This window comes from Anser anser (genome assembly GCF_964211835.1).
Source record: "Anser anser genome assembly, chromosome: 2".
Lineage (NCBI taxonomy): Eukaryota > Metazoa > Chordata > Aves > Anseriformes > Anatidae > Anser > Anser anser.
In genome coordinates this window covers 124,436,630-124,454,860 of record NC_139721.1, presented here as the reverse complement: position 1 = coordinate 124,454,860, position 18,231 = coordinate 124,436,630, and the positions used below count along the sequence as shown (strand labels likewise).

The following is an 18,231-nucleotide window of genomic DNA, read 5'->3' as shown; positions in this document are numbered from 1 at the left end:
GTAGTCTAAGGAAAGAATTACAGTCTCAAACCGTTAACATCTTCCGATGTTTCTGACGATGCTAACGTGCTATAGGGCTGCTTTTCTGAGGCTGTCCTCTCTCAAGATTAAGGTGATTAAAAATAAAATATAAAGGGAAGGGGTATTAAATAATAATAAAGACGCCTCGAACGAGAAAATCCTCGCCACTTTTGGCAACTTCGGAAGCACTCTAATGCACCAAGGCTCTTTGCTACAAAAAGTATCTAGTCATCATGAGTCAGAATGGCACTACATCATGTACAGTGCATAAAAGTGATAGATCGCAGCTCAGTTAATACCCTGACTACAACCAAAACACCAAATGGGTCATTTTCGCTTGGCCTTAGAATACCCACCCATCGGCATCCTCTCCCCGCTTAGTCATCTTGTAAAAAGCTTTATGTTACAAAGCAAAATTACATGCACATAAAACACCTAATTTACTCATTTAAACTCCATGCCCAAGGCTAAAGTTCACTGAAACCTCAGCCTGGAATAGTGATGAGCAACAACCAGCGTGGCCTGCCCAGGGAGAGAGGGTTTGCAGGGAGGAGGAACTATTATCTCCTCCGCTTCCAGGCCAAGAGTTTCCCCGGGTTTCGCGTTTCGGCATCTTTCACAACTACAAGTTCTCGGCACAGGCGTTCAGAGCAGAGCCCGATTTCGAGGCACGGTTTCCCAGCGTAACGCGTACGGCCCCACCGCGCGATTTCTCAATGAGAAGCCGGTGCCGCGTCTCCTTTTGTCGCGATGGAGGAGCCCCGCCGCTATTATCTTATTTCTCCCTCTCCTCCTGAACCAGCCCCCTCCCCAGTCGTTTCCCCTCCTCTTCCCTCCCTCCCCCATAAAACCCCATAATCACATTTGCGAGAGGCTCCGCACTTATCCGTTCCATATGGCTCTGGCAATCCAGGCCAAGCTTTCGCTGTGACCTTTTAAAGAGACAAAGAAGCAAAGTACTTATCTAGAAACAGAAACACTGCAGTTTTCGGAGTGAAATTAGCAAAACCGACCCGAAACTCACCACTTCAAAACTTGACAGCATATAAATAACAAAAACAAAGGAGGTTTCCTTTGCAGCCCGAGCTCTTGAAGAGGAAGAAGTTCAAGACTGATGTTCTCTAGGTCCCCCCTTTTGGGGGGGGAGCAGGGGGGGGAAGCAGGGGGGGCAGCAGACCTGAGGGCTACTTCCCCTAATATTCGCTTATTTGCCTTGTTTTCTTGTTGCTATTTTCCTCTAGGCGGGGAGGGGCAAAAATAGAGAGCGAGAAACGGAGTAGCCATGAGCAAAAAAAAAAAAAATGGCAATGGGCAAAAAAAAAATTATATATCTATAGTAAATATCTTTAGAGAGAGCCCGTTTTCAAGGTTTAGCAACAGAAGAAGGAGCTGGAGAGCGAATTGATCAGACAAGTGTAACGCTCGAAACGAGGAATTAAGAATAATAATAATAAAAAAATAAAGTACCAGGTTTAAATTGAGGTGGAGGGTGACTTAAGTCTAGCTATCCTTTCAAAAATAAAACCAATGCGTACAGGAGCAAGTGAGAAAGGGGGGTGATTAAAAAAAAAAATCAAAGCAGAAAAAAAAAAAAAAAGGCAGCTTTTCTATCCAGTGTGAAGAGCAGAAAGTCTACTTCTAGGTTGTCACTTACACTATTATTCTCCAATAGGCACCCAGAGGAGCAGCACACACAGAAGGAACCCGCTCCCCTCCCCCTCCGCCAAAATACACACCGTAACAGCCCCCAAACTTTCTGCGGAAACCTCAGCCCCAGAGATCGCTACTGGAGATAAAAAAAAAAAAAAAAAAAGAGAAAAAAAAATTGCAGGAAAAGGCACTAAAATGCCACTTTTAATCTCGCCTTTGCGGTCCGGGGAGGAAAAAAAAAAAAAAAAAAAAGGCAGAGAGGACCTGTCTCCTCTCATTTACCGGGGGCTGTTGTGCGAGAGAGGGGGGAGAGGGAGCAAGGAGAGGAGGGGAGAGAGAAAAAGAACAGAGGGGAGGAAGGAAACACACACAACAAGGCACACCACCACCACTACAAAAAGTGACGAGGTTTCACTCCCCCTCCGAGTCCAAAACCGGGAGAAATTGTAATTAAAAAAAAAAAATCACAAAAACCTCTGTATAAAAAATAAAAAAATCAAAATCAAAACCTGGCTCTCTTTCTGCGAAGGAAAAAATAATAAAAAATAAAAAAAAAAATCTGGGAACTCCAAGAAGAGTTACTCGCAAGAAGGGGGCAAAAATATAAAATAGAAAGGCTGCAAAAAGCCAACAACAACAAAAACCAAACCAGCAAAAAAAAAAAAAAATGGAAAAGAATAATAATGGTAGGCTTTGGGTTTGTTTTTTTTTTTTGGTCTCTCTCTCTTTTTTGCCTTTTTTTTTTTTTGTTGTTTTTTTTTTTAATGCTCGTTTCCCCTGGCTGGCTGAGGAGGGCTGCTATTTAGGCCGGTTTGGTGGTTGTTGCTGGATGTTACACGGCTCTGTGTCTGTGTGTGCGTGTGTATGTGTGTGTGTGTCCCCGGACGGAGCTGCCTGGCTCTGCTCTCTCTCTCTCCCCCCCCCTCCTCTCCCTCTCTCTCTCTCTCTCCCTGTTTCTGTCCCCATTAAATTATTAGTTGACTCATCACTACTCCTCCTCCTGCTGCTGCCGCCGCCGCCGTCCCCTGCTCAGAGCCTCCTCTCCGCTACCGCTCGCTGCCGCTGCCGCCGCTGCCGCTGCTTCTTCTTCCTCCTCCTCATTTTAATACAAAATAACACCGAGGCCACCGGCTCGCTTTTTTTTTTTTTTTTTTTTTTTTAATAATAATACAGCCCCGAAACGGGGAGGAGGAACCCGCAGCCTCCCCGCTGCTGCCCGGAGCCCTTCCCCGGCGGCCCCGGATCATCCGACGCGTCCTGGGAGGGAGAGAGAGAGAGAGAGAGGGAGAGAGAGAGAGAGAAAGTGGCAGAGGAGGAGGAGGAGGAGGTGGTGGTGGTGAAGGAGAGAGGCATGGGGGAGGGGAGGGCCGGGGAGCTGAGGTTGGAGGGGGGGCCGGGAGAGGAGAGGTGGTGGCACCGAGGGGGGGCGCCGGGCCGGGCCGGGCCGGGCCGGGGGGGGCTCCGGGAGGTGCGCGGGGGTGGCTCGGGGAGGGGGGGGCCGGGGGAAGAGGGCGTGCGGCTTCCGGGCGCGCACGAATTTGCAGCCAGCTGGCTGCGGGTGAGGCGGCCCTGCCTGCGCCGCGCACAATGCCCGCCGTGCTGAGCCGAGCCGAGCCGGGCCGGGCCGGGCCGAGCCGTGCCGTGCTGAGCCGCGCAGACACCGCCGCAAGCTGCCCCCCCCCCCCCCCCCCAGGCGGCAGATGGGGGCCTGCGGCGGTGTGTGTGTGGGGGGGCTGCTGGAGGAAGAAGAGGAGGAGGAGGAGGAGGAGGAGGGGCGGGGATGAAGGCCGAACAATATCCTGCCGGCGTGGGCACGGCGCGGAGCCCCCGCCCCGCCCCGCGGAGCCTGCGCGGGCAGGTGCACGGCGACGGGGGGGGGGCCGCGGGGAGAGGGGGAGCGGAGCAAACTTCTGCTACCCCCCCCCCCTCCCCATGCCCTTCCCTCCCCTCTTCACCCCCCGGTTCTCCTAAAAGGCTGGGAGAAGCCCCCCACCGAGCCCCGTCCCGGGAGGGGTCATCCCCGGTGCTGGGTTTTGGAGGGGGCTGAGCCAGGCCGGGCCGTGCCGGGCCGACGTGCCCCGAGCGGCGGGCCCGGGCCGGGGCAGGGGGGTCCCCGCGGCGCCTCCGCCCCGCGGGACCCGCAGCCACCAGCGCAAGGCGAGGGCTGGAAGGTGGCAGCGCGCTGACAGCAGAAATAACCGGCAGCCAGCCGTAACTTCTTCCCACAATGCACTCGGAAAAACAACAACAACACGAGAAAAAAAAAAAAAAAAAAGTAACCCAACTAGCCGAACTTGAACGCAACAAGTTTGTACAGGCTGCGAGATAAGAGAAAAATTAAAGTTCTTTATTGATAAAGGGCATGGTGTTTGAAGGCGCTATGTCTAACAAGGGGCGTTGCATCACCAACCAGACAAATGTGAACTGCCGCGCAGGCGGGTATAAAACCCAAATAGTTAGGGGAGCAACTTAAAAAAAATTAGCGACCTGCACATACAAACTTGACGCAGCAGCAAAAGTAGGCAAGCGGGGAGACTGATAACAGTTGTAGAGTACGCAAAATAGCATGGGCTCTGAGCAAAGGGAAGGCAAATCAATAAATCTATGAAGAGCAGAATTATCGCTACACGTACTACTATAAAACAAGAGGAATGCATCAGGACCGGGTAAAGAAGCAAGCTGACATTCACCCAAGTAAGCACAAACAGCATACAGAAAAAAAAAAAAGAAAAAGAAAATGGTAATAGGGTGAAATACATGAAATATTTATCATATTCAGCAACACACAAAATAGATTATAATCTCAGAAGCAAAGAAATGCAATGCTTGAACATGAGTACAGTGTTACATAATGCTATTATTCAGAGCAGGGCAAGTGGAGGTGGAATACATAGGAAACATGAAAAGTTGTACAGATGTTGCATGTCCTGAAAAAGGTTACTAAGATTGTTACTGAGAGTGCTTAAAAGGGGAAAAAACAAGAAACACATTTCACAAAGAAAAACAAGGGAAAATGTAGATGACATCTTCCATAACATATGATCAAGGGATAACTGTCTTGCGGGTTGTTTATTTAGAAACCCATCTTTTTCCAAGACGATTGATTGAATATTATTCAGTCCCTCCAAAAAAATAAGAGGAAGAAAGAAAGAGAGAGAGGGGAAGAGACAGGAAAGAAAGAAAAGAAAGAAAGAAAGAAAGAAAGAAAGAAAGAAAGAAAGAAAGAAAGAAAGAAAGAAAGAAAGAAAGAAAGAAAGAAAGAAAGAAAGAAAGAAAGAAAAAAGAATTATTTCCCAATACATTTGAACCGTTGGAGGAAAGACGGTATTTACTAGCTGAATTTAAACTTCATGAGCGCAATGGAAAATATCAATATTGTATCAGTTTTCATCTTTTCCAGGAAAGTCTGTTGCAGTAAACTTTAGTAGCTAGCAAGACTGACCACTAAAGAAGAAAAACATGAAAGATGAGGGAGTTTCAGCTGGCAGCACGCTTCCTGCAGTGCGATGGAGAAAAAGGAAGATAATTTGAGGGATGCAGTGAAGATAATTTGAGGGATGCAGAGCTGGTTAGAATAGATCTGATATTTAAAAATATGTTTTGGAACAAGATTCGGGACTAAAACACCACTTTATAAGAATGATTACCAGATATGACAATAACAACCACCAAGAAAACAAAAAGATTACAATCTGTTCTAAAATAACTTCTGCTTTGGTGTCACAAACCATTCCCTTCATGGTCAAAAAACCCTTAAAATGTTCAGAGTAAAACAAAGTGATTAATCTAAAAAGCAGAGACAGAGAATTAAAGGAGCAGGGAGATAACAATCTGATAATACAGGAGCACAGAAGGCCTAATAATGATATTATTATGCACACTAACCAAACACTGACAAACAAATATTCTGTTAATTATATAATCATGCATATGCTTCCTATGCTTGAGATAAATGATTACGGAAAATCACTGTCTTCTTGAAGCTGCATATATGTACTAAGCCCTACAAACTCCCTGCAACACAGATTAATTTAATTTCTGTGTATCACCTATGTCTGGTAAAGTATTTACTGCAGACTTGGGAGGTGGAGCGTGGAACCTGTGCTGTAACTAGAAAGCACGGGTAACTGAGGGCTGCTGCGTCTTGGCATATAGGCAGCAGATTTCTCTTATCAATACGCAACTACTTGGAATGAATTCAAGATACAGATATCTGATTTTCATTTGACCTATTCCAATTTGCACTTCACTGTGTCAACTTTGATATTAAAATGTTCCACTAGAAGAAAGATATTTATAATAAAAACATATATAAAGAACAGAAGATGAATAGATATTGTCATGGATACATATGCAGGCAATCATTTAAACATGCAGCAAGAGTAACATCACATTTTTCATAGCTTCTAGTCAACATTCAGCAAACAAATATATGCTTAATAAAGCTTATTAATCCTTAATAAAGTTGTTGCACTGTATTTTTATATATATAAATGCATTTTGTGCTAGGTTACATTGAAATAAGACAAATAGTTGTAAAGTTGGACTGTGTTTCTTCACCCCCACCATGAATTAACTCTCGAGCAGCGGTCTCAGTGGCTGCAAAACAAAACAAATTCTCCAGTGTGGCATGCTGCCTCGGTGCCTTCTAAGGTCTCCATTCCAATCTTTTCTTGTTCAAAATAAATTAGGAAATATGGGCCCAAATCTTGAGGCTTGGCTCTTGTGCAACACAAACAGAAATGACCTGGCAGCAGAGTAAAACCAGCATGGCTGTGTATTCTCTTTTATCAGATTTCTTTGGGGAGATCAGGCTGATTGGGTTTTGTAAATATGTATTTCTGACAACTCTGCAGCCATTTGGGTAACTCGTCAGCTCCCGCCCGTGCTGGAGGTGATGCAGAGAAGCCGCGCAGCAGCGGGACTGTCAGGAAATTCGCTTTACTCAGAATTTGAGCAGTATTTTCCGCGCTGTGAGGGGCCATCTACGGCTAGCGGTAACTGCTGGACCGCAAGGCAATGAAAATACCAGTGCCTGACTTTCTGAAGGGAAACATCTATGGCCAAAAGGTGGATGGCTCCCTGGCAGTTTGTGCCTAATTTCTGCATGGGGTACACAGAAGCGTTAGGGGGAAATAGTGCCTGTACATCCTACTGTCCTTTCCCATAGCCATCTGTGCAAGCCCCAGCACAGTCGCCACTGTGGTGTGGACTCAGTCCCGAAGCCCTACAAGCGTTGCACCTCCAACTGAAGGTGCTTCTCAGTCTCTGCTGACTGCCTTCCCCTCCGTTTTGCCCTGAACAACTGCAGGTGCCCAACCACGCACAACCCGCAGCCGACCTGGCTGCGGCAGTCGCAACTTTCACGCGCCCCAAGCTCTCGATGCACACCGATGGGGATCGCTGCATTCACCGACATCCCCCACGCTGAGTGCCAAAGTTACATACCAACCTAGATTTTTTTTGACTGCAACCTGCCCCAGCCTGGATAGTATGCCTGTCAAAAAGCAAAAGTGCTATGAAATGAAATTCATAGCACTGAAAGGCATCGCACACAAGCTGTCGTCCCCTCTCACATTTTGCATGAGCAATTTCTGCTCGTTTGTGTTCTCTCACATACAGTGTCCTGAAACAGTTACGTAAAATGGATATTTAACTTACAGGAGTCAGCTGTATTGAACTGCACTTAATTGCTTATTAAGTGAAGTAAATTATCCTTACCATATTCGCCAGAGGTGAAAACCCTACATATATGGCTACATGTAGAGCACTCATTAGTTTACGGACCCCAGATCCCTTGGAAAGTATCAGATATCTACACAGTGTCCCATGGTGCAGTATTTTGTAGTTGGATGTCTCCGCTTGCTTGCAGATATGTAAAATCATATACAAACAGACATCTCTCTATTGATTGCCTATGTGACGAGGCTCGTTTACTCCCACAAACATTTTCTGCAGTGTATTTCAATCATGGAATTTTCTTTTAAAAATAGAATTGAATAGGAATATGCAAAATGTGGTTTGGGATAAAACAAATTACTTTTAGTCAAACTACTGCACCATTTTGCATAAGCACCTTTCATAGCTCTACATGTATTTTGACTAGGATGAAGGTATAACTGAAGTAAATACATACATTTGCTGATGTGGTCCCAACAGTCATTTAGGTTTGCCCCTTGCTGCCAAACAAGTCATGAAGAGGCAAATTACTGGAAGAAGATAACAGAAAAAAAGCCAATAAAACTGTTTGGCGTGGTGGAGGAAGTGAAGGGTGAACATGACTGCTAATGAGAACAGAAAGTCTTTCACCTCGGCCTGCCACGAGGAATCCTAGCTGGTTGAAACTGCAATAGACAGGTGTCCACATTCCCATAAAAGATCGCAGCATTAATCATTCATTAATGAATATTAATGGCTTAATCACATAACTCTTACTCTGTAGTTGCCCAATCTCTACCTGTTCTGCAGACAAACTGAGTTCATTCCCTAAGCATATTATTAGCATTGCAACTTCCACAAATACTAATTACGTGGTATTTAATATAAGCCAATATTTTTATGACTATGGATTTCAGAACTACTTCAAATAATAAGCTTCAACTTAAAAAAAAATATATATATATTTTGTAGACTATATCCTTTTCTATCCATAACAGTAGACTAGATCCTTGATGAGTCACGCTTGTAATTTCCATGTGGCAGCTACAGCCAACTACTTCCACAAAAAACAACAAGCAAAAAAAGGCAATAGAATTTTATATAATAGTTTTAATGCAATTAGGCAGCTGGAAGAAAGGAGGAAAGCCAGCATCTTAGGATCAGCCAAGTTACCTATGTTATAAATGCGTGTTTTGCAGGTTATTGATTTCCCAACTTTCTCCAAAGAAGTATAATTTTCAGGCCTATCATGTGAACATATTTAATACAAGATAAGAGAATAAGAAAAGAGAATAGTTCCTGTTAAAACCCTGATCATCGCAGTGCTAGGTAACTCATAGGAAAGAGATGGTCATATAATTGTTACCTGGACGAAGAGTTGGTTGATAAGCAGTTATTTTAGGGATGTGCCTGAACAGAAGCTCTATTAATTTAATACTATGTAAAGAATGACCCCCAGACATATAAACTAGTAGAGTTTCAGTTAGTTTTGCTTGTTAAAAGCAATGTTACACCAAATTATCTCTAAAGCGTTTTGCGGTGTTGTTCACTGATTCAGCTTTTCTTTCCTTTCCTGACTCCTCTTCCATCACCTCCAACCTGTGTGTTTCTTTCCCAGTTAAAAAAAAAAAAAAAAAAAAAAAAAAAAGAGAATGCTTTTAGGCATACAGAAGTTTAATCCAACACTTCTGAGTGAGGATGAATTTCACACAGCCCAAGCAAAACTGCATGGTATGGTAGAAAATCTGAACCCTTGCGGTTAGTGCTGCAGAAGGACTATTCAAGCATTATTAACTTGAGTTCAGGTGCTTTCTGTGAGCTCAAACAGCACTGATTCGTTACACTGGAACACTTCGCCACCAGGACAAACTATCATCTTTTTCTTTGACCTGATAGCGTAAATAAAATCTACTGATAAAAATTGAAAATATGGAAGAGTTGAAGTCTAAGGAAATGGTTAGAACTGATTGATGACTTGAACTATGTCAAACTTTCATTATGAAACCCAAAACCACATGAAATGTCCTGTTTCCAGTTTCATTGTTAACTCAGAACTCTGCCCAGGTTCTTCTAGACTTTTTCTAAAGTTCAAAACCTTTTAAGTAAAACTGTGCATCTAATTACGGCCAAACTTGACAGGAGTCAATATTCATTGTACATAAAATACATGCAAAATGTGTGGTTTTGGTGTAAAACAAATTGAAAGTTGGTGGTTTTGGCCGAATTCACTTTTTCTTCTAGGACTTGTTCCAATCTCAAACTCAGAAGATTCCACAATAACGAAGATAAAATGAATGAGTTTTTCACAGTTCTTTTCAGGAACAATTAGCTGTTAATGTTCACAGTTCTTTTAAGGAACAAGGTACATGTTAATATCTGGGTGCTAAAACAAAAAACGTTTATCATATGCAGTGTCACTGAGATAAAGGTCATCTATACATGTGTCAGTGTATGTTTAGTTTAAGCGCAAACAACAAAAGGCAAAAACAAGTCACTTCAAAATGTTACTCGAAGTAACTTGTTCAAAATATTTGTCCTGATTTAAAAAAATAAAAAATCAAAACTGTAGCAAAAGCACGCTCCAGCATTTAATGCATTTATTTGCTAAAATAACTACATTTCTAGATTTCCTGCCTATCAGCTACAATGGAAACAGGCTGACACGGGTAAGAGCAGTTGGGAACCCACTAGAATATGACATTTTTAGGGCAAAATGAAGTTAATATTCATGCCAGTTCATTTATACTCATTCTAGTACTAGAACAAAATGCCCGAGCGTAAATATATACATATATATTTCCCGAACTACATATAAACATTTGGGAGAAAAGTTTGTATTTGATGCTGGTATAAGAACAGCTGAGGAAGAAGCATGTGGGGAAGATGAGGCATGCACATGAAGGTTCATGTGCACCTGTGACAGGCGAAATAACATGTGAAATCAATTCTTTTCACATTGTCCAAAAATGTCCATGTTCATTTTCTAAGGAACTCTTTTCAATATCATTCATTCCTGGCAGGCTATATTACAAACTCCTTCCCATAGTACAATTTTCCCTTCAAAAATGTAGGTAACATGCTCACAAGAAATTTTGAATTTTTCTATTCATGAAAAATATGGGGTGCATTCTCTATCAAATCATTTTTCTTTCATAGATGGAAAAGCTCCCTGCACCACGTCCAAAAATGCTTCAAATGTGGGTGGAGCCAGGTGAAGAAATGCTCCAAATTTTTGCAGTCACAGAAAAAGCATATTCAAATCACCTTACCCCTGTGTTTCTGAAACACGCGACACTTTCGAATACAAGAATCCCCCAGTAAGCCACCAGGAAGGAACTACACAAAAAAACTGTCAACTCACGTCCAAGCACATGCATCAAGCTCTTTTAGAATGTTCTATGTAAAAAAAAAAAAAAAAAAAGAGAGAGAGAGAGAGAGAGAAAAAAAATTATATGTAGCTTTTCTTTTACATAATACCAGTTGGTTGTTGCTGTGGGCACGTAGCGAAGGGTTATTGTCTTTTGCTTGATTTAGGCCTGTGAAAATCTTTCCATGACCAAAAGAAATTGTATGCCCAGTCCATACTGAAGTTTTTAATAAAAAGCAGTAAAGCAATCTGTTTCATTGTCAAAGGATTGAAAGAAATTTAATTAATGCCTTCGGAGGGAACGCCTGTATAAGTATCACAATCACAAGAATGTGTGCATATGCATATATGAATACATATGCACAGCCATAGTCTACTCTGTTGCTTTCATGTCGTAACACTATAGGCCATGAGCAGCTGAAGGCAGAAGTGAACTCATACAATTTAAAATATCACGCTGACACAATTTTAAGGTTAAATGACGCTGTGTAGTTTATGAGAAGTTTAAGTGCTATCATCACAGGATAATTTGGCCCTAGAAAAGTAAGGCGGTATAGAAATGCCAACAGACAAACAAATTAAAAATAGTAAGTTAGAAACAGGGGAAAATGAGTTTATGCCACACTAACAGAAACAAAAAGAAACAACAACAACAACAACAACAAAAAAAACAACCCCCCAAAAGAAAAAAAACACAAAGATGCATGAAAAGCAGTATGCTATGTTAGATGTTTATCTATACATAAGAGACAGGTGTCACAAAAACAAAACAAAAAAATCATGAAGCTAAAGAGAAACTTTAACTCACCAGTTTCCATCTGTTATATCTGAATTCATGCATAATTGATTATCCATGACTGGTAAGTTCTTTTTTTTCACTAGCCTAACACAGTTTTCTAAACATTATGTGTTAAATCACCACCAAAGTAAAGGGTGTTTGAGAAACCGTAAGGGCAGAATAAAAATTTTTTAATGAAAAATAACATGTCAGTTAATAATAGAGCTGACCTATGTTTAAGAGAGAAATTTTAATCATGTGCATATTAAATATTAATAACCTATTCTGTTATTGTTATAATAAGGTTAAGTAAGCTTCTCCATGCTTAAGGAAAGAGAAAAAGTAGGAATATGTAACAGTGAAAAAAAGCGCTGAGAAGCAGAGACATAAGGAAAATGTGTCAACAATAAACAAGAGGAAATGAGAAAGAAGGAAAAGATGAAGGTGGAAACTAATCTCTATGTGTCATTATGACTGCCAGAGTACTGGCAAAGAAGCAGCATCCTTTTATTTCAATTTTAATCATTTCTGAATTTTAATACCCTGCTCCTTTTGTAATTCTCCTGGCATTCCCTATATGCCTCCATCCCAGCCAAAACACCAGTGTAAATTAAATGGCACGCAACCACACCACTGATGTAGCTCTCCCAGTAGAACCAATTGAGTGACCAAAAAGCAGAGAAGGTATGACTACTTTGTGTCCCTGTAGACCACTGGCCAATTAAGTGACTTAATGTTCTTCAATTCCTTTAATTTTGAAAAGAAGGGCAGTGGTTAGGTAACCCAGCAATATAGAGCCATTAAAAAAAAATAAAGCAAGCCAGTAGTAATACAATAATCAGTGACCATCAGGGCCTGGAAAAATGAGTTTGCTCTCACTGGCACTAAGGAGCATCACATGATTATTTAATTACAGCTCTAATTTTTGTCTCGTGGATGGCAACATATCAACAATTAATAGGGCAAATAGAGGAGACTGCATTTTTAAAGAGACAGAACCTATATGAAATACTGTTTAGAAATGCAATTTGTCAGACAGTATAACGTGTCTTAAGGCATATCTTTCATCATGCCACACAAATAAAAAAGTTTTAGCAGTTTAATTTTCTGGCATGGCATCTAGGAAATTCTTCTGGAATCCTTAGAAAATAATAACTGCACCTATGCATAGCCTAATAGTCATTTTAATTGGTAATGCAGAATTCAGTTTCTCATAGGACATGCGATCCAAATAAACTAGTGGAATCACAAGTTTCAAATCCAAAAATGTTATTACATAATTATTACATCCTTTACCTTAAAAAGATGCTAACAAAATCCTACAGGAATGGCCGAAAGGATTATGGTATTCAGCAAGTCAAATGAAGAAGAAAAGAAAGAAAAAGAAACCCAATACAATACAGTCAAGGGGACAGAGATTGATTTTGGTTGACTGATTTCACTGTGAGCTTTTCTTATAGAGTACTGAAATGAGGGGTCCTACTCCAATATTGTGGTGTTCCTGAACAATACTCATACTTAAGAAGCAAAAAAAGCAAAACCTGAAAAAGGACCTGCACCTGATCGATTGGAAAGCTCTGCTCTGAAGGGGTTAGATGCAGTTCCGATTGTGCCCAGTCCTGCAAATAACCAAAGTGCAGAATGGGAATTACGGGCACAACTCAGTGTGTGGAGGAGCACCCTACACACGCTGCACAATTACCAGAATCTGCAAGTATAGCACAAGGAAAACTCTCATGTACCTGATCTTCCTTGCAAACAAACTCCCTATTCCACAGCCGTGCACGGACCAAGTTACGAATTCCAGAGATTTACATTATCCACAACGCATCTCAGACAATATTGAATAACTGACACAGGGAAAGCAAGCTCCAAATTTCCTTCAACCATTAAGCTGCACATGTGAAAACCCCACCAAACTACTCTTACTTTTTTTGAATCTTCTATCTCAATATTCAAGTTAAACATACTTTTTCATTTGATGTTCTATAATCTATCCTTTGAACAAGCAAAGAAATGCTGACTTTCGGCTCTCGCACAGGTAAAAAAAGAAAAAACAAACCAAAACTGCTGTTAAACAACCGTTCAAGTATTACTGTAAAAAGAAAAGCAACGAGAGAAGAAATACTATTACAATGAATGCCCCATTCCTCCTGAAAATTGTCTAAAATTAAGTTGTTTTGATTGAAGACATGAACATTCTGGATTGGAGATCTTAATCTATAATCTTAAAAAGAAAGCTGGCAAGCAAGAGCTTGTATGTAGAAGTATATATCATTCTTTTTATGCACTGGTTACTATACAGATAACATGTCTCACAAAGACTGTAATTAAATGTCTAGTGCAGAAGTAATACTAAAAAGCATTCAGTATTATTATATTACAATGAATCCTTAGAAGCTAAAACTGTCATTTTTAAAGTTTTAAGATGCCTCTAATTATTCTCAAGACTTTATACGTTTATCAAGGAAGCCCACCTATGATGAAAAGCATTAATGATTTAAAGTCATTCTAATACAGCTCTCTACAAAAAAATATTAATTTCATCTTTGATTATAAACATTGTAAAACTCACCCTGAAATTTCTCCTTACTTTTTTTTTTCCCTTTAGTTCCTCTGTGAGTTTTCATGCATGCACAGTCTCGCACGCTCTCTCCACTCCTCTCTGTCTTTTATTTGATGCGTTAAAATTGGGAATACTTAGGGCATATTTAGAATTTTTATTCTGTTTATTGCAAATGTTTTTAATTACAACTAGACATATTCTAAGTAAAGTTACTGCAAAGGAAATACCTTTGTCAAACCTTTGCATGTGGGCTGGAGTTCAGAGCAGCAATTCTTTGTACTTGTGCTGTAAAAATGTTTTCCATTCTGGGACCGGCTTACAAATATAAAGAATTAATATTTCAGTGCTCTATGAAATGTATAGATTGCTAATTCCATAGATGGGTAAATAAACCAGAGGCATATTAAAGTCACATTTACAGAGACATTGTGTGCTGCGGCTTCCTCTTCTTTCATATGAAGTTGTGAGTGCTTCGGCACTCACAGGCTCATGACATAAAGGGCTGCAAATGTGCTGTGGTCAGTGCTTTACCAAGACCACACACCTTGTCAGTGTCAGAACTGAAAGCAAGACCTGGACTCCAGACACCGGAAAAGGTTACGAGACAGTCCTCCAGGTATACATGATCCCAGTGCATCACCACTTATATGGAGCAGCAAGTGGAACAACGCACAAATGATTGCTGCTGGCCAAATAAATCCTGTCAGAGCAGGATCCTGGGAAGATGAGGTGCATTCTAGGTTTAAAGCACCTCCCTCATCTCCTCGGGTCATATCATGTCATAATGTGCCAAGGGAAAGAGATAAAGCAGATAGTGGCTGGGAGTTATGCAAGGCCAACACAGCTGATAGACGTGGCCCATCCTGAAGCTTTGCTCCCAGGTGCAGTTGAGGTGACTGAGGTCCACCTGCACACAAGCAGATTCTTCTGCCCATCCAGCCCGCAGTTCATACCAGAAAAGCAGGAGATGTCTCGAGCTAACTCCTGTGAACCTACAGCTGTGGAAAAGCATTTCTAATGCTGTTTGACAGCAGCCTAAGGACAGGAGCAGGCCCACGCTCCAGTGAGAGGAGGCCTTCTCACAACCTGTGCCAATCCTGGCGTACACCAATGCCCACAGACTCATTGAAAAACTGAGATCAGGGTATATTGGCATTCTAAATGAATAGCAAAAAGGTGACTTGGGCATGAATGCTATATAATAAATGCTAGTGTGTCCCTCAGCCCATCTGAACATCTAACACTGATCCCGTCAAAACCAGAACCATCAAAACAAAGGTCTACGGACCTCCGCATAGATCCACAAGTGTGCATGAGAGGAAAGTCAGGCCCAGCAAGTTTAAAAACAGATATTTACAATTCAGACGGTGCCTGAGGTATGTAACTATGCTTCACTCCCGTATTTGGCTATTGCTATGCTATTCCTACTATACTATACCAGATTATGCAGATTAAAGGTAGATTACAGTTGGTATAGGGTACAAGGACCAGGTGAGAGCATGTGAACAAGATCAGAACTGGCAAAACCCTGTAAAATTAATCTCTACCTGGATTTATACTTATTGCGAGCATGCAGTGCAGGAACCATTAGAAAGTCAACATTTGCAAAGCAGCAAACAGATATCAATTAAGCAATAAAGTGTCGGTGATAACTGTGGTAAACTTAGATGCCACAGGATGGCAAATGTTAGAAAACACCTACATTTTAGAAGGGACCATTATATCATATTCTTTTTGAAGTAACAGTTACAAATTGTGGTCAGGTACTGTTGACAGTTCGCGATACTAGTACCACTCACATGGGAGCTGGCATATGAACTAACTTAATGCTAAATTTTATAATTTACAGAATGGTAGAGAAAAATACACTTCATGGGTAAAGATTATTAATGGAACCCTCTGGCAGAAAAATTAGGGGTGTTTTCCATAAATTGTGAGTTACAATACCTGCAGTTATCTCCAGTTGAAGAGCCAGCTACTTGCACTCGTTAGTCCAAGATAAAAAGTAACATCAGTGGGGTTTTCTGACATGGACTTTATAAAGTTGCAAAATTTCAGTATAACAAGCAATAAGAACTGTAAGTTACTCTTTAACCATCAAACTGTTTTACTTTTTTTTTTTTTTTTTTTTTAGAATCGGTAGCAACTTTGTGACAACTAAAGTTTAAAAAATGCACTTGATTGCATAGTGACAGATTTGCAGAACATTTTTCATCACACACACATATGTGCTTTCAGTTATTAATAAAATGCTTCTGCCCTTAATCTGCCGTTGCCTGAATATACAATTTCAGTGACTTGGATAGACAAATACTGTTAAGGAATTCTGTTTTCCCTGTTTGAGATGCAATTCAAATACACCAAGCAAAACTAAATGCTGTGTCTTTAAAACTGGCTCCTGCATGCCACAGAAAGGAATACTGATTCACTTTTCTATAGAGTTCCCCTTGGAGTGGAATGATAAGGAAACTTTCTTTTCTTCCTCTGCCCTTCTTTTCTTTTTCCCTCATTTCGAACGAGGAAGAGTCAGCTACCCTAGATAACACCACAGGTAGATATTAAAATGGAGACAGCCATTATTTAGTGGCGGCAGGAATATAAATACATGCACCAACCTATAAACCGGTGTTTACTTCAGGAAAGTAAGTCATATTTTTCCTCTGATTGCTGTGCTGTCAGTTTAATGCAGCGTAAATAAACAGTAGGTGCATGATAGCTTTAAGTAGAAAGTGTTCATTCCACAAGAGGAGCAGATTACTGAAGCCTGATGCCTATAATGGCAAAAGCAGAACTCCCATTTTACCTGAAAATATAGCCTCCCGTGCTAAGAGACTTGTGGCTTTTCTATTAAATTAATTTGTCAGAATTCTATGAAAAATATTATGTACTCAAAGAACTTTACCAAAAACATTCATTTCTGTAGCCCTCGACTTGAACCATTTGAAAAAACAAAAGCCAATCACTCCTCTGTAATTTCATCATCCCATTGCTCTAAATGAAAGCTTTATATAATCAACCTAATCTAACAGAAAATAAAATGATATATAGAATTGCCTATACTTTGAGTTATTTTGTTCTTATAAATATATTCCCTGACTGAAAGTAAAAAAATTCCCCTTTGGAAAAAGCAATGATTTCTGAGAAGATTGTATATACACTCTACATCTATTAACATAAATTATAAGAAAGTAAAATGTTCCAGATGTGTTTAAACTGTTGTGGAAGGAAAGTTTGTGGCTTCATTGGATATATATTAAATATATCTAGAGAGAGCAATGGCAGTTATGTACAAGAAGGCAATAAAATGCTTCACTAGTATCTACGTTAAAATAGCGTAGTTCCTAGAAATGTGACCGAAACATTTCATAAGTCATGTTCGCTCCATTTTTAATTCAGAAATCTACTTTAAATATAAATTTTCTATATGATGCAGTCTATTTTATTAATATAGTAATCTCCTTGATTTTTTTTTTCCAAAACACAGCTGGAAACATTAAGGAGGACTTTGAATTTATCCGACAATATCTATGTGAAAAAATAAGTTACGAGAAAAGGTGGCATCACTTCCAAAATTGTAGTCGATACAATTAAAAGATGTGTTGTTATTATTATTATTATCATTATTATTATTATTACTATTTTTCAGGAACACCAGACTTCAGCTGAGCGTCTTCTAAACTGCAGTCGCACCCATTTAAGCCTCTGTCCACCCTGAACCTGCAATGTAGGGCGCGTCAGTGCCCATTCAGGACTTTCCTACTGTGGGGAGGCTTTGTGGCCGCGTCCCCCTGGGACTGGTGGCCGCGGTCAGTGCCGTTGGGCTGCTGGCAGGGCCGCAGGCAGCGCTGGCCGCTCTGCTCTCGCCTGGGAAGCGCAGCAGCAGAAGGCAGGTGCTCATCAGCTGACCCGCGGGGCCTACGCCGCGCACCAGAAGAGGTGCCCTGCTCTCGAACAGATCTGGGGCTTTTGTGGCAGACCCTCTCCGCTCCTCTGTCTGGCAAAGCAGCACGTCCCATCAGCGAGTTACGGACTGACTCTGTCTGCTTTACAGGGCAGCAGGTTCGGATCGGTGCGCGCTGCTAAAATAACAGGAGAGGAGAAACTGGGAGTCACTTTCCTATTTAAACTATTAGCAGCAAAGAATGTAAAAAGGAAACAGCTAGTTTTTCAAAGTGTATGCACAAAAAGGAT

At 41.1% G+C, this 18,231-nt stretch overlaps 1 protein-coding gene across 6 annotated transcripts in view; it reads right to left on the bottom strand.

Annotated features, from left to right (window-relative positions):
• SATB1 (SATB homeobox 1) overlaps positions 1-18,231 on the bottom strand; it is a 93,268-nt gene that overhangs the window by 72,936 nt on the left and 2,101 nt on the right. Inside the window, exon 1 of one of the 6 annotated variants that reach the window (XM_083822430.1) lies at positions 1,046-2,981. The exons of 1 other annotated variant lie outside the window; for it this stretch is intronic. The gene's annotated coding sequence lies outside the window, so the exon portion shown is untranslated. Of the gene's footprint in view, positions 1-377; positions 850-883; positions 976-1,045; positions 2,982-18,231 lie in introns of those variants that run through there. 4 more of the 6 variants (XM_083822434.1, XM_083822433.1, XM_083822435.1 and 1 more) reach the window with 4 other exon arrangements.